Source organism: Amphiura filiformis, chromosome 12, assembly GCF_039555335.1.
Source record: "Amphiura filiformis chromosome 12, Afil_fr2py, whole genome shotgun sequence".
Taxonomy (NCBI): Eukaryota; Metazoa; Echinodermata; class Ophiuroidea; order Amphilepidida; family Amphiuridae; genus Amphiura; species Amphiura filiformis.
Window position 1 is genome coordinate 50,154,509 of NC_092639.1, and position 16,299 is coordinate 50,170,807.

Below are 16,299 nucleotides of genomic sequence, written 5' to 3' on the forward strand. Positions count from 1 at the left end.
CATTGTTGTCAAATATAGCAGTATCATGGTATATGGCATTTTATACAGAAAATCCATTGATTCCAGCTGTACTAAACACTAGATTTACCTATTTTGTACGGGTAAGTACACCATACTGCAGTTACTGTCCGTTTTCCTATACACAATACCCAGTGCTCTCACCATTGACGCGCGACCTTTACAAATAGTGTATGTTAGAAGTATAATGAATTTGCCTAGTTAACATCACTTTGTGAAAAATAACCGGCCAAAATTTAAAGTATTCTCCAAACTTCTAGCAAATATATTTCTCTAACATGACCTAAAATTACAGCTAGGTTAGATGTTCAGAAATATTCGCACTTTCGTAAAATATGAGTGAGGACAAGGCATAGCTAGCTCATAGCTAGCCAACTCTCCGTGTTAATTGAATGGAGATTTGACCGAAAATATTGGTAACGGACCGCTCACATTGAAGGATGCCACAAAAAAACGGTACAAGCTACATTTAAAGTATTCTATGAAGTTCTAGAAAATATAGTTTTGTAACATGTCCTAAATTTTTAGCTAATTTAGGTGTTTGGAAATAGTCGCACTTTTGTGTTTTAGGAAGGATATGTAAACGACAGATAACACCAAAAATATGAAGAAATTATTTCCAAACCGTGTTAAGTCAACAATCATTATGTTGCTCATTTTCAAGAATGCTGGTTAACAAAAAGCAGACCATTGTCTCATTTCGTGAACAAAGGTCCACATACCATTGTTTCCTTGCGTTTCCTTTATAATCGGTTACTTAACTGAAACTATCATACCAGCTCATTGCGATACCGCAGATGTAAAACAGACACATGTGCACAACCAGAGAAGATCTGATTTAATCAGTTGAGCTGTTTTCAATGAGTGTTATCTTGGTTTAATAGCTTTTAATGGGGTTTAAGTCCTTCAAAGGTCGTGGTGAATTCTACTGTAGACATGACTGCATCATGCGTATATGTGACCGTCCACGGCGAATGAGCCGTAAATTCCTCCCCGGTCAATTTTGTTTTATTTGGTGTTTAAAAAATAAACATCATAAACTTAAAAATGGTATATCATTTGACTTCAAACGATATCCAGAAGCGGGGTTGTGGTTTGATAAACTTTGCTCCTTCAACAAAATTATAGCTTCTTACGTTTTTACATGTGTCTCTTTTTCCACATTGCTGGCAATAAATATCAAACAGTCATAATTGGCGGTCATTTCAAATCATCCCCAAGGTTTAAGAAAGTTCTCTCATTGTTAATTGTTGGTTATGCATACCTGTACAAAATACAATGCCTGGTAACCCACCACTTGAACAGGATTTAGCAAAAGCAAACAAAGACCAGAGCTATTAAAAGTTCTATAGCCATCTAAGGTAGAAGCTTATTATCCACTTCAACAATATGATTATTGATTAGTTTTTGACTATCGAAATGAGACGGATGTCGGGCCAGCTTAAGTTACCGATGAATATGACCTTCGTACACATTTTACACCGTAACTCAGAATACAATTTAGGAAAATTACGGCTCATTTGTGCTGCCGGGTCACATATAATTCGAGTTTGGTGCGATTCGTCCTAATCCAACTTTCGATATACGTCGGGGATTATTGTTTTTCCAATAGAGGTTATCCCCGTTACTCATGTGTGACTTCTAACAAAAGGCGCTGGTTCCCGTAGTATTCCTCATTCAAACCAATTGAATGCACGACCTCGGAGTTACCTGCAAGACTTTGGCGGGCTATTTTAAAACAGTCATGGTAGCACATGTAGGTACTTCTTTTGGACATCCTAAACAAGGTATAGCAGTCGCTGATAGGATATGCAGCTTATAGAACACGGATAACCTCTATAGTCTGAACCATACATTAACCTAATTTGCTCAAAATTCTCGTCACTCTGTCGAATTCATAACGATATGATAATATTTCATCGGCGACTCCAGTGTGACGTCACTTCTACCAACGTGACGTCACATGTCAATAATACAGGGCCAATAGTTATACTATAGTCAGAAGCAGTAAGTTCATACATACTCACGATATAACGACGTTTCTGATTGGATTTGCGCCCTTTTTTGCTGGTCATAAATACCGTTTATGACCAGTACGCAGGGCATAAACAAGCTGCGTCACGCAGCGTTGGAACCCAATTAACGCGATCCACGATTTGCTAGTGTTGCGTACACGCGCATGTCACCGCGCCCATCACACACGGAGCGCAAGAGATGAACGCGTTGACTCCCGGCCGTTGACCCCACGAGCTGCTTCCTGCAAGTAGGCCTACTCATTTTGAATGAGCGGTCAATTGTCAAAAATGTGTGATAGCTGATATGTTCCCCAACAATATCAGTTATTTTTGGTTATGCGTTCAAGTACCCGACGATACAGTTCTTTCAGGGACACCCTGTATTTCGAGTAGTAGCAGCTACTTAGCCTTTATAATAATGTTATCATGAAATGCATATATCCCCCAACAAATAATGTATTATGAAGTACTCAGAAATACCGAAATATTATATTCCGCCAGAGATGTATTAGAAAGAAACTGCCGGATGTCATGATATATCTAATATGTCTAAACTAGTGATCTGATATCTGAGACGTAAATCCGGAATTGTAGTTGACTTTGTAACTTGGGAAGGGCTTTGAGACGAACTTGTATTAAGATTAGAAATTAAGAAGACCTAATCACTGCGCATCATCAGCGCATGATGTGTATGTTGTCATTGGTAGATATTGTCTACGTGGAAAGGCTTGAAAATGAGGGAGTTTCGTAAAAAATTGTATTTCAAAAACGGAGCGGTCAATTGTCAAAATTCAAAAAATGTGTGATAGCTGATATGTTCCTCAACATTATCAGTTATTTTAGGTTATATGTTCAAGTACCCAAAAATAACATTGAATTGCGTTATCTTTTGACCTAGTGACGAAAAGTGTTTTTTGGGGGAAGTGTTAGTCTATGCGTTCAAGTACCCAAAAAATAAGTTCCCGACGATACAGTTCTTTCAGGGACACCCTTTATATTTGTTATCATGAAATGCATATATCCCCCAACAAATAATGTATTATGAAGTACTCAGAAATACCGAAATATTATCTTCCGCCAGAGGTGTATTAGAAAGGAACTGCCGGATGTCATGATATATCTAATATGTCTAAACTAGTGATCGGATATCTGAGACGTAAATCCGGAATTGCAGTTGACTTTGTAGCAGGAAATCCTTTTCGAAATAAAAAAAAAAGTAACAAGTAGGGCCTATATCAAAGATGAAAATTAAAGTGTTGTTGAGCCAGGTATCATTGTCTCCTGCTGGTTTATTTGGCAGATGAGAATAAGGCTATGTCAACACGCCACTATACACATAAAGCATGCACGCCCCAACATATCAATTCGTAAGCGCTCTTTAAGCAAAGTTATAGTTCATTGAATTTACAACCGTATGATAAAACAGGCGAAAATAGTAACTTTTTGCACAAGATTTGCAATTTAAAGAGAATTGGCCATTGTTCATTCTAGTGACGCTAGTGTATGGACAATATAAGTGTGCTTTTTCATTTAATGACATAACATTTGACAAATATTGTAAGGAACACTTGAGGTTTTGACTTATAAATCAAAAAATGTGCTTGGATAGGTAATTTTCAACAGATTTACCACATTCGCCTTGCTATAACATTGAATTGCGTTATCTGTTGACCTAATGACGAAATGTGTTTTTAGGGGGAAGTGTTAGCTTTCGTTTGATAAAAAAAACATCTGTTTGGATGAAGGGAACACTTGCGGTTTCGACAAAAACCAATCAATGAGGCCCGTTTTTCAGCTAGAAGCTCCACATCTCTCACATTGCTATGCACTCAACCGTGCAGTGTAGTCAAAGGCTGTGGTGGAGACATTCACCGCATGTTGTTCTCTGCTTGGAAGCTCTTGGACGAAAATGTGTGCTCAGGTGTATCGAGGTGGAACTGTGCGCATGATGGTTTATAAGAGAATCGTTTTTGTATAGAAACCTTTCCATATGAAAACCCCCACCACATGGACCACTCAAACTCATACTAATCTACTATCCAGGCCACAAACCAGACACATCACGAACACATATCACTCGCAACTTTAAGTGACATTAAATTGCAGATTTCTTTGAGACGTCCGCTTTTGATTTCAGCGTTTTCCTGCAACGGGTGAGAGATAACGTTACATTAGCACCACTTGGTTTTTAGCGAAATATATAAAACATGCAGACTGGCAGAAAACTGAATGATCTAGGTTATGGTATTTTCTGCCGTAAAAAGTTGTAACTTGTTGCTCCTAAAATCAACAGTTCAGCTTTGCTTAAAATACATTAAGTAAAGTCGTTTTCTGTGTAATTGTTTTTGGAAAATTTTGAACGGATTGACCTATTGTTTGCAGCATTATTATTCGTGTGAAAGAATCTAATCAAAGCATCATCCCCAGGGTCCTCAATGCAGCATAGAGATCAAAGCTTTTAAACCGACGTGTGATCTGATATCATGGTCTACTGGACGATGATCCTTATCAATGTTATATCTAGAGATGTTATTGCCAATCCAGCGTAGACTGTACATTCGGGAGTACCTTCGTAAAAAAGGGAAATAGGATATTAAAGTTATACTGAGTTTTATTGAGAAATTTGTCATATATTATGCGAGAAAAGATATTTATGTATTATATTAAAAATATATTATGCATAAAGTATCGTCACTCTTATAACGCACATTATGAAATATTCTACTTGATATATCAATGGCGTTTATTCTCCGTTATATCTGGTGATACATTGTGCTTTGTGCTGTCAAGTTAGCTCAATCAATAAGGCGTTCGACTATGGTGCGAAAGGTTGCGGGTTCGAACCCTGGCGGTGCCTAGTACGCTCTCGTGGAAAAATTGAGTTAGCTTGAAATTTCCCTGAACAAGTAACTTACTGCTAATTTGTCTCGTTGTAACCCGTACGAAACTCGGGGAGCTGATCCTGGTTGCGAAGGTTATTTGTTGAATGTCTAGGGTGCGCGCTCTTGAAGCAGCAAAGTTCCTGAATTGGTGTTTAATAGTTTATGGAATGATGTTGGGCCATAGTGGTCAGCGACAACCTGTAAAGTGTGCCGCACAGTGTCGACGCCCTATACGATAAATATAAATTTAATACTCCGTTGATGAGCGACGGGCGAGTGGTAGTGAGCGACAGGCGAGTGGTATTTCACTGAACGCAAGAAACTGAAGGAGTTCTATCTGATTGGCTAGCAATCGATCGCTTAGGTCGCTCAGTAGTCAACTACAAACTCAAAATGGAGCACGGTATTCAATTCGATTGAAATCGATTATTCTATTATTGACGTAGATAAAGAGAGTGATAGTGTGTCAATAATGTACATTGTATTGCACCTGGTTTTACATGCGTTCCTTTATATAAATATTTTCTCAAAGAGTTGAATATTATCACATTTTTTACAGCGGATTTCAAATGCTTTACATCAAAATTGCAGTTAAACATATCCACAGCAAAATACCGGTCCTCACTAATTAGTTAATTTAATTTCCAGGTAGTTAATTTAAACGAAACCTGTGATTTACGTGACAACAAATAAAATTTTCTTGTAATAGAAATATCATATGGGATACTGATATGGTAGGCCGCAACCGCCACAACGTGGAGCTGCTACGCGTAGCTGACGTTTTGCTCCGTGGAGCCAAATTGACCAATCATGATCATGTTAGTGTTGTTCATTACTCGGAGGTAAAACTGACCAATTAAGTACGACTTACTCATTACGTGAAGCGAATTTATTCATTAAGAATTTGCCAGACGAGCGTCACGTAGTTGCAAGATATCCTCGGTCACGAAAGTTATGATTCAAAAAGTAGTTTATGAAAAGTACGAACTGACTTATTATTAAGATGGACATGCACTCATAAGAAACTCATACAGTATTGTACATAACTTTATAGCTAGGCAGAGTGGTGGTAAACTATGCACACAGTTCTGCGATCTGCAGTGTATCGCCGGGAGCTAATTTGTATAACTTGCGCGGTGTCCCTGCGGAATTCGACCTTCAGCAAACTGCAAACCAGTTCGGATTTACTTTATATACTAGTAGTAGGCCATACATACTGTAGTTACTGTCCGTTTTCCTATACACAATACTCAGTGCGCTCACCATTGACGCGTGACCTCTACAAATAGTGTATGTTAGAAGTATAGGCCATTGCCTAGTTGACGTCACTGTGTAAAAAATAACCGGCCAATATTTAAAGTATTCTCTGAAATTCTAGAAAATATAGTTTTGTAACTTTGGAAATATTGGTACTTTAGTGTTTTAGGAAGGATATGTAAACGACAGATAACACCAAAAAATATGAAGAAATTATTTCTAAACCGTGTTAAATCATTAAGCTTCTCATTTTCAAGAACGCTGGTTAACAATAAGCAGACTATTGTCTCATTTCGTAAACAAAAGCCCACAGTATTGTTACCTTGCGTTCGCATTATAATCGTTCACCCAACTGAAACTATAATACCAGCTCATTGCTCATTGCACAGGTAAAACAGACACAAGTGCAGTGTGTATTTAACCAGAGAAGATCTGATGTAACATAGTTGAGCTGTTTTCATTGAGTGTTATCTTGGTTTAATAGCTTTTAATTGGGTCTTCAAAGTCCTTCAAAGGTCGTGGTGAATTCTACTGTAGACATGACTGCATCATGATTACTTTAAAGTCAACAACATTCAACAATATGATCACCGTGATAGTATGACAGTATCAGTACCGTGGGTGTCAGTGATCCTGGCCTGACAAACAAACAAACAAACAAACACGCCACACACATGACACATGCATGCAAGGTAACATTGACTATACACTAATCAAACAATGGTATTGATCCTGTACAACTGGTCGTGGTTTATTTACAATCGATTCATTTAAAATCCCCATAGTAAACATTAATTTTGGCAAGAGTTTTCTCTCTCTGAAACGAGGATGCATCCACTGGCTCCGCGTAATGAAAAGATCTAACATGATTGGTCAATTTAGCTCCGCGAAGCGAAAAGTAAGCTACGCGTAGCAGCTCCACGTTGTGGCGGTTACGGCCAGCCATATACTGATCATGCGAAAATCGTAAAAACATAGAATAGAAACAGTGTGGCAGGCTCTCAAAATCTCAAATTGTATGCTTAGCCTTAGTCGCTCGGCCTATCTCGAATAAAATCACCATGCGTAGCTGTTGAAAAACGTGAGGATTCATCGTACTATCACGGCAATTTTTAACACGAAGATATAGGGTTGATGACGGTGTGTGCCGAGGCTTGTGGATCAACGTCTAGGCGTTGTGCCTGCGCGTAGCGCACTATAAATCACTGCGCTTTTTTTTTCTTTATCAACATGCTTTCTTACTTGGAACTATTCAGATCACGATAAATGGAGAAAAGGCTGTGGTGCAATGAATTTAATTCTTAACGGTTTTATTGTGTTTCAGAATTTAAATTACTAAAGGGTTGAACTTCCGGGTGATTATGGAGAAAAGGTTATAGTGCATTGGATTTGAAGATGAAACTACTGAAAGAAAATGAAACAAATAGAATTGTTAAATTTAAACTTAAATTGTACGACACTGCAGCAGTCCTCAACTTCTTACAAGAAGTATTGGTCAGTATTTTATGTGATTTAAACCTCGTGTTTTATTTTATGATTTGATCAAATAGTTTCACTTTATTTTCTGATCAGATTTCATCGACATTTTGCTTAAAAACAAAAATAAAACATTAATATTTATTCTATGATTTAATATCCAGGGTTTTATATTACGTTTGTGTGTGACAAAACAAACACTAACTGCCTATTATGAAAGCTTGTATAATATTACTATCGGAAAATTTCAAACACTAAAATTTATGAAAATAATAAAGAATCCAGTCTTGAAATTGCATTTAAGTGTTGTCGAGGTAAGTGAAATTCATGCAGTGAAGTGAAATACGCTCACTCAATATCTATTTACTTTTCACTTCATACATACAGGGTGTCCCAGAAAAAATTACCGGGCAAATGAATTTGGACGTAAGTCGAGAAATAGACATCAAAATCTAAAAATCTAAAAATCAGTGTGTAGCCCATTTTATTCTACATCTTATACGCTAATTTTACTGGAATCGGTTACATAACGCATGCAACAATTCACTTAATTCCAAGTTTGAAAGAAAGATCATTAAACACAATGCGCACTAGTGGTTAACTGTCAATGGGCTTCATATTTTGTACCGTGAAATTCTTTTTATCCGTTTTAATCCGTTATTTTAAAATAATTTGTTTCTTGCAAAACATTTAATTAGGGTTTGTTCAAATTTGAAAACTTGCACGATATTGAAAATGAAAGCTTGCATGTAAGATGATGCTGGGTACTTGATATGTTGATATTAATGTTGCATAAAGAATAATTATTACATAATGAATTCCATCTGGCTTTAAAAAATTCTCACATACATTAATGTTTTTGGAATATTTCCAAGATATTGTAATGCAAAGTTTAAATCTGATAAAATTTCAACATTAATGTTGCATGGTATCAAAAATCACAAGTAAAGCTGTAAGCACTTGTACGTTGTCATTCATGGCTCAAATGTTCTTTGGAAAGTTAAAATATAACATATTTGCACAACCTAAAGAATTAAAGTTGGAAAGCTTCCAATTGCAGAAATCAACGTTTTCTCGGACAAAATGTTATTCTTCAACGCATGAATAACATAACACCGTCGGATTATAAAATAGACTATATGGACTAAATTTCATGAGATACACAAACTTTAGGAAGCGGTGAGCAAGTATGAGAACAACGCCTTTTGATCAAACTTGGAATGAACTGCACTGATGTGCGCATTATGTAATTGTTAATTTCTTCGCAACCACTCAAGCGAATCAAAAACAAATTTCGTATGTGATGCACAGTAAAATAGGCTATGCGCTACATTTTAAATTTCTTGATTTTGATGTCTAGTTCATTTTCTAGTAATTTTTTCTGGGAGACCCTGTATTGTACTTATGCATCACCATTACGCTTGAAAAAAGAAAACATTGTTGAAACTAAAATTGAAAAGAAAAAATACACTTTTGATTCCTGTTTCTTTTGAATTGTTTCAAAGTGAAAACAGTATGTGTCATGTCAGAAAAAGTTTGGGCGTAAAGCCTTTTAAAAGGGCATTTCGTGATCTAAAGCCTTATTCCCCACTTTTCTCCAAAAAAAGTTGAGATTTTTATATCACTGGAAACCTCTGGCTACGTAATGCTTATTTACAAAAATTTTTTTGCAGTTTAATTCGTATAGCAGAGATATTGTGAAATTTGAATTTCGTTCTGGTATACCAGAACGAAATTACAACACATTGTCTATGGAGCAGTATATTACACATAATCATGCATAACTCGCGAACGCAAAATCGGAATCAACTGACATTTTGCGAATAAGCTTTTTTCGTGGATATCTACTGAAACTGTCATAAAAAGAGGATGCTAGGATTACAAAACACTCCTTTAAATTAAGTGACACGAAATTGCATCGTGTCTGTGAATCAATTTAATATGGAGATTTGACAGATCCATTTTTAAATTACCAACGTTGCTGGAATGGAAAATCATCTCCGAAATATTAATCAATATCCTTGTAGTTGTGAAACAAAATGGGACCCGACTGAACAATTTATTCAGTAACTCAAGGTCGCAAGCTTGTTGCAAGATAATATATATGTTTTTTAAAGTTAAATTTGAAACACGAATGAACGGATGTTCCTCTGCGTTAAAGGGTTATTGTTTTTGATGCGAAGACATTCCCATTGTCGGTGACTGCTGTAAAATGGATATTGACATGCATGTGTATGCAGATTTTGTGTGTGACAAAATGAATCGACAAAAACCTCTTTCTATACACCAAATGTGCAATCGCGCTTTAAAGACGACATGAATTTGCCTTTGATGGTATCAAACCTCTACCGACCGATACCGGCTCACCGGAAACGCTCTACTCAGTCAGACGTCATTCAGCCGAAAACGGGCATGTTCTTGAATCTTTGATTAATTTAATCAAAGCTTCTGAAAAATACATTAGCTGTAGATATAGCCTATATGGCAAGATTTAAGAATAGGAGCACATACAACATTCCGTGTGTGATTGGGTGAACTAGGTTAATCCTTACATTTCGTAAAAGCGGCAAACTACTACTGCTATCATCGTGTGAATGGCATGCGGAAAAACAGAAAGAGGCAATTTCATATGAATAATCAAACGCAGATCAGAGACTTCTTTGTTCTGTAAAATTTAGAGCCTCGTCACTCCAATACGTGCTGCTTAATTTTTTTAAATTAAAATATGGCAATTTACAAGAATAAAAGTAAGAGCACAAGATTAAGACATGCTTTTCCAAAGGGGTTTCACTCCATGAGTGATAATCTTGCTGTTTTTATTCCAAATTTTGTCATTATTCAAATTAAAATACTTTTAAAGAATTAAGTCAAATATCAAAATGTACAAAAGAAATTTATCCATCCATACATCCATAGATCTATACTTTTTGTTCTCGATTTACAATTATGTATCCATAATGCCAAATATCTTTTCATTTTGTTTCAATTTGTTTTCATTATAACGTTATTATTATTGTTGTTGTTACATAGGCATTTATTTAGCACCATTTCAAGCAATCACAGCGCATATACAAGTTTATACATGAATACATTTTAAAAACACACAAATATGATCAACATAATTAATATAAACAAAATCAACACAAAAATGACTTAAAATAGCAATTAAAAAGCCTATATATAAAATACACATCGTAAGATTTAAAACACGTGGGCAGTGGTGTCACACACAAACTAATAAGGTGGGAAGAGGTGAGGAGGTTTTTGTTTATTTTCCCCTTAAAACTAGAAGCTGAAATTGATTCACGAATGGTGGATGGAAGATTATTCCATTCCCTTGGAGCGAAAGCCTGGAATGTTACCAAGCTGGTTCGCGACTTCATTTCATTTTAGAACATTATTAACTTGCCCCTTAAAATTGATTGTCTTTTAGTGCTTCCCGAATATTATTATTACAAAAAACCTAATATTTCTGTAGAATAAGGACCACTACATGCATATTTCATGATTTTATTTTCAAAATGATACTTTTTCGTAGTGAAAATTAGGCGCGTTGCATGAACCTCGACATGCGGTAAAAAGCAGCATATTTCAACGTGACACGTGCGTTTTACGACGTTGAAGTATAAAATGTGAAATCGCAATGTCATTTTTTATACGGAAAGTATCACACAAATTTCAATTGAAAATCTCTACGTATGAACCTCACGTTTGAATTAAGTCAAATTTTCACACATCGCTGTAGCTTTATTATAATGATTTTTTACAAACAAAAGGATCCTAATAATAGTTAGACTTTCCTTTTTATGTTCATTATCCTTGACTGTCTTTAACATATTTGGAAATGGATACAGGGTGTCCCAGAAAAAATTACCGGGCAAATGAATTTGGACGTAAGTCGAGAAATAGACATCAAAATCTAAAAATCTAAAAATCAGTGTGTAGCCCATTTTATTCTACATCTTATACGCTAATTTTACTGGAATCGGTTACATAACGCATGCAACAATTCACTTAATTCCAAGTTTGAAAGAAAGATCATTAAACACAATGCGCACTAGTTGTACATTTTCAACGATGTGTGTATTTCGCACGTGCAAAATCTTCAAAACTGGCTAAATACCCGACCTCGCTTCGATATAAGAGGTTGGTTTTGAATAGATCGACGTGCGTCCGATACCTACGTTTGGAAATCGCAATCTCTCTACAATGTAGTCTAGTGAGAGAGGTATCACGGAGCATCTTAGTTAAGACATTTGTACATACATAATAGAGCATGCTTTTTTGAAGCGACTGGAGACGTTTAAGGTCTCTGATTTTCCTACCCGTACAACAAAGCATTGGCATTGTCCAAGTGAGAAGTGATCAGCGACCTAGTAAGACGGTTACGGCACTAAAAAATAATGTTCCGACGTATTCTAAAAATGTTCCTGAGATGGAAATTGATAGCGTGACACACATTACTGACATGGTTGGACATAGTTGTGTCAAAAGTCACATCAAGGTTCTTTACAGTGGGTGAAGTGAATTATTGATTTAATAATACTGTTAGTATACTAAATATCTGAGATTTCAGAGAGAAATGTTTGATGTAAGATGGTGTGTCAACATAACGACCTACTTTATGCCATAGTATTATGTCAATTATGTTATTTACACGTTGTATTTGGTGATACATTGTGCTTTTTAGTCCTGCTTTCTGACCATTTCAACCGGTGTTGTGCCACAAAAGGTAAAAATAGCAAAGGTAATACCAATCTATAAAAAAGAAGATTCTGAAGTATTTTCTAATTATCGCCCAATTTCGGTATTACCTTGTTTTTCGAAGATACTTGAAAGACTAGTGTTTAACAGATGTATTGCGTATATAGATAGTAATAAAATACTAAATGATAAGCAGTTTGGTTTTCGAAACAACCATTCTACATACATGGCCATAACTCAACTAGTTGACAAAGTTAACTATGCCGTTGAAAGAAATGAAACCACGATTGGAATATTCTTTGACCTTTCCAAAGCCTTTGACACTATCGACCATAACATATTAATTCATAAATTGGAACACTGTGGTTTTCGTGGTATCGTACTTCAGTGGTTCACTAATTATTTAAGCAACAGAAAACAATATGTACATTACAACTCTTGTGAATCAGAACTTAAAGATATTATTTGCGGTGTACCTCAAGGTTCTATACTGGGTCCCTTATTATTCATTCTCTATGTAAACGATATTATCAACACATCAGATGTATTAGACTTTATATTATTCGCAAATGATACTACTATTCTGTACTCACATAAAGATATTGAAAGTAAATATCAATTAATTAATAATGAATTGAAAGAAATTAGTAATTGGTTCAAGTCGAACAAACTATCGGTCAATGCAAGTAAAACAAATTACATGGTTTTGGGTACACCACATATGACATCAAAAATAAACTCAACTGTGTGTGATGTATCTCCTGAGATCATTTTAGATGAGACAGTTCTGGAACGGGTTACTAATACAAAATTCCTGGGTGTGATTATTGATGAATGTATTCTGTATTCTCTATATTGTACTCTTGTTTTACCTTATTTAAATTATGGAATATTGATTTGGGGGGGATACGTGTAAAACATACTTGGATAAAATTATGAAATTACAGAAATGGGCTGTGAGGACAATAGCAAATAGTCATTATAGAAGCCACACTGCTGCCTTATTTGCCAAATACAATATTTTAACTCTTGCAGACGCCTACAAACTTGAATTGGGGGGTATTTATGTACAAGTACAGTAATAATGAATTACCGGGCGTATTTGATGACTTCTTTACGCTACGTTCCAATATTCATAATTACCAAACGAGAAACGCAGGTAAATTCAACTTAATGAAGAACAACAAAACATTTACTGACCATGCCATTCGTACTGCTGGTCCAATATTATGGAATTCATTGCCAAACTCAATAAAAACGGCAAATTCATTGAAACATTTCCGTAAGATATATAAACGTGACTTGATCTCAAAATATGATTAAGTCTTGAGCATTGTGTTTCTCGTTTGTTTGTTATGCTTTGTTTTGTTTTTACTTCTTTTGATGGTAACATTTCTTTGTTAAGGGGGGTGACTTCCTCTGGCCTTACTGGCCTTCTGGTCATCCCCTCCATAATTCGTTTGTTTGATATTGCCTTTGTTTTTTTAATTTATACTTGTGTGATTTCATGTGAATTATGGGAAAATAAAATATCTTGTATCTTGTATCTTGTATCTTTTTAGTCCTGCTTTCTGAATTGGACCTATTCAGATCATGATAATGGAGGAAAGGCTGTGGTGTATTTTTTAATGCAGATATTTCTGGACACATTACAATTTAATGATCTATTCTTGGAGGTGCACTGTGCTGCCGTGACCTTAAAAAGTCACCAAAACCTTCACCAACGGTACGGCTAAATGATTTATAGTCACAAAATTCGGATGACACGGCTGAAATTAAAGCAACGATCTTCAGCGGTTGATCAATACAATTACACTACCTGACTGAAAATAGGCGAGTGACCGAGAATAGGCATATTACCCTATACCTGCCACAGACGCCCACAAACTTACCAAACCTTTCACTTTGCAATCATGATCATGTGAAATCGCAGGAAAAAAAGCCAAACGTATCATACTGTTACAGTATTTTTTCGTTAGTACTTTCTGCCTATAATTGCAAATAAAGATTGGTTAAGATGATATTCTTAAAATCGAGAGTTCTTTATCAGGTTACGGCTTTACTGGGAAAGAACAACACCATTCATTATCTGTGTCGATAGAATTTGCCCGCAAAACAATTCTTCATTGCCATTCATATAATGTTCTTTAAATATTTGAAATTCGATCTTATTTTCCATTTCTAGCTTCTTTCAAACACTTTCTCTGCTTCTTGGGTCTTTGTGATCCTTGAATATGATTTATATTCTACTATGCACGGTGCTTAACAAATTCCCTCAATTGATCGATTCAGCTATCGTCAATCAAAGTAATAACCGGTTTTATGTCCCTGTTACGAGATCAAATAAGTGCATCAACTTCATCTAAATTAAAATAAGCTCACTCTTTATCGAGAAAGATTTTATTTTTTGCAAGATACCTCTTATTAAATTTACGTATCCGGCTCATTACATCAAAATCATTATTTCAAACGAGAAATGTGAAAATCAATTCATCCAGTGAAGTGAAATACGCTTACTCAATATAGATAAAGGTATATCTATTTTCCAACTTTTTCATTTGATACCTCTTATTGTACTTGAAAATACGGTTGAACCCAAAATTGAAATGAAAAATACACTTCGGAAACCCATCTATAGAATTGTTTCAAAGTGAAAATGCGTCAGTATATGTCATGTCAGAAAAAAGTATGAGCTTAAAGGCTTTTAAATTAAGTGACACGAAATGGCATTGTATCGCTGAATCAATTTTAATATGAAGTAAGATTTGACAGATTCATTTTTTATTCATTCTAAATTACCAACGGTGCTGATATGAAAATTATCTTCAACATGTCAACCATTATCCTCGTAGCTGTAAAAGCGTGCTGTAAAAAAATGTATGTTTTTGTCTTTTAAGTTCCGTTGTTTTCTAAGTCCATTTGAAACATATGTTCCTCTGTGTTAAAGGGTTAGTGCTTTCGATGTGAAGACATCCCCATAGCCGGTGACTGCTGTAAGCAGGTATACAGTAAAACAGATCAAATAACTCTACATAAAACCAATATGTGTCATTTTAGACATAGAGTCGAAGAGTGGCTGGACTCATACATCATGTACATGAACATCAAGATATAAATTTTAAATTTTGAATTCCAGTAGGTTTTTTATTCAGAATTAAACTTTGCAAAAGTTGAATAAGCCTTTCAATGATGATTGCAAACATTATTTGTGTTGTTCTGTTCCAAAAACAAGTGATCTTTTCGTTCTTGCTTTTCGACACGACCCAGCAAACACAAAACGTTTTCGACATCATTCGCAAAAGGTTCTAAAAGGTTGTCAGAAAACGTTTAAATGTCGGGTTATATAAAGGGTATAAAACGTTTTCTTTACCTTAAAAAACATTTTTGATAATCTGCTGCTCAGCAAACAAAAAATGTTTTACAAAAAACGCTTAAATGTCGGGTTATATAAATACTAACATTCCAAAAACATTCTTGAAAACTTTCTAAATGTTATTTTGGGGTTGAAAAAATATTTTGCGAAAAATGTTTGCCCAAAATATTTGCAATACCGTTTTAAAAACAATGTCATGACCTTTATATAACCCGACATTTAAATGTCATTAAAACGTTTTGAAAAGAACATTTTAAGAACATTTCTGTGTTTGCTGGGTTCAAATATTTTAACATAATGTTATATAAGTATTGACAAAATATTTGGCAAAAATGTTTGCAAAAATAGTTTAAAACTATTTTTGAAAACATTAAAAAATATTGTTGTAGTGTGTTTTCATACAAAACGTTTTAAAACGTTATCATGACCTTTATATAACCCGACATTTTAATGTTATTAAAACGTTTTTACTTAAACCAAAAGCCAAAATATAACTTATTTAAAATGTTTTTAAAACGTTTTTGTGTTTGTTGGGAATTCTGTCTTTGAGGGTATATCAAACAACTGCCGACTG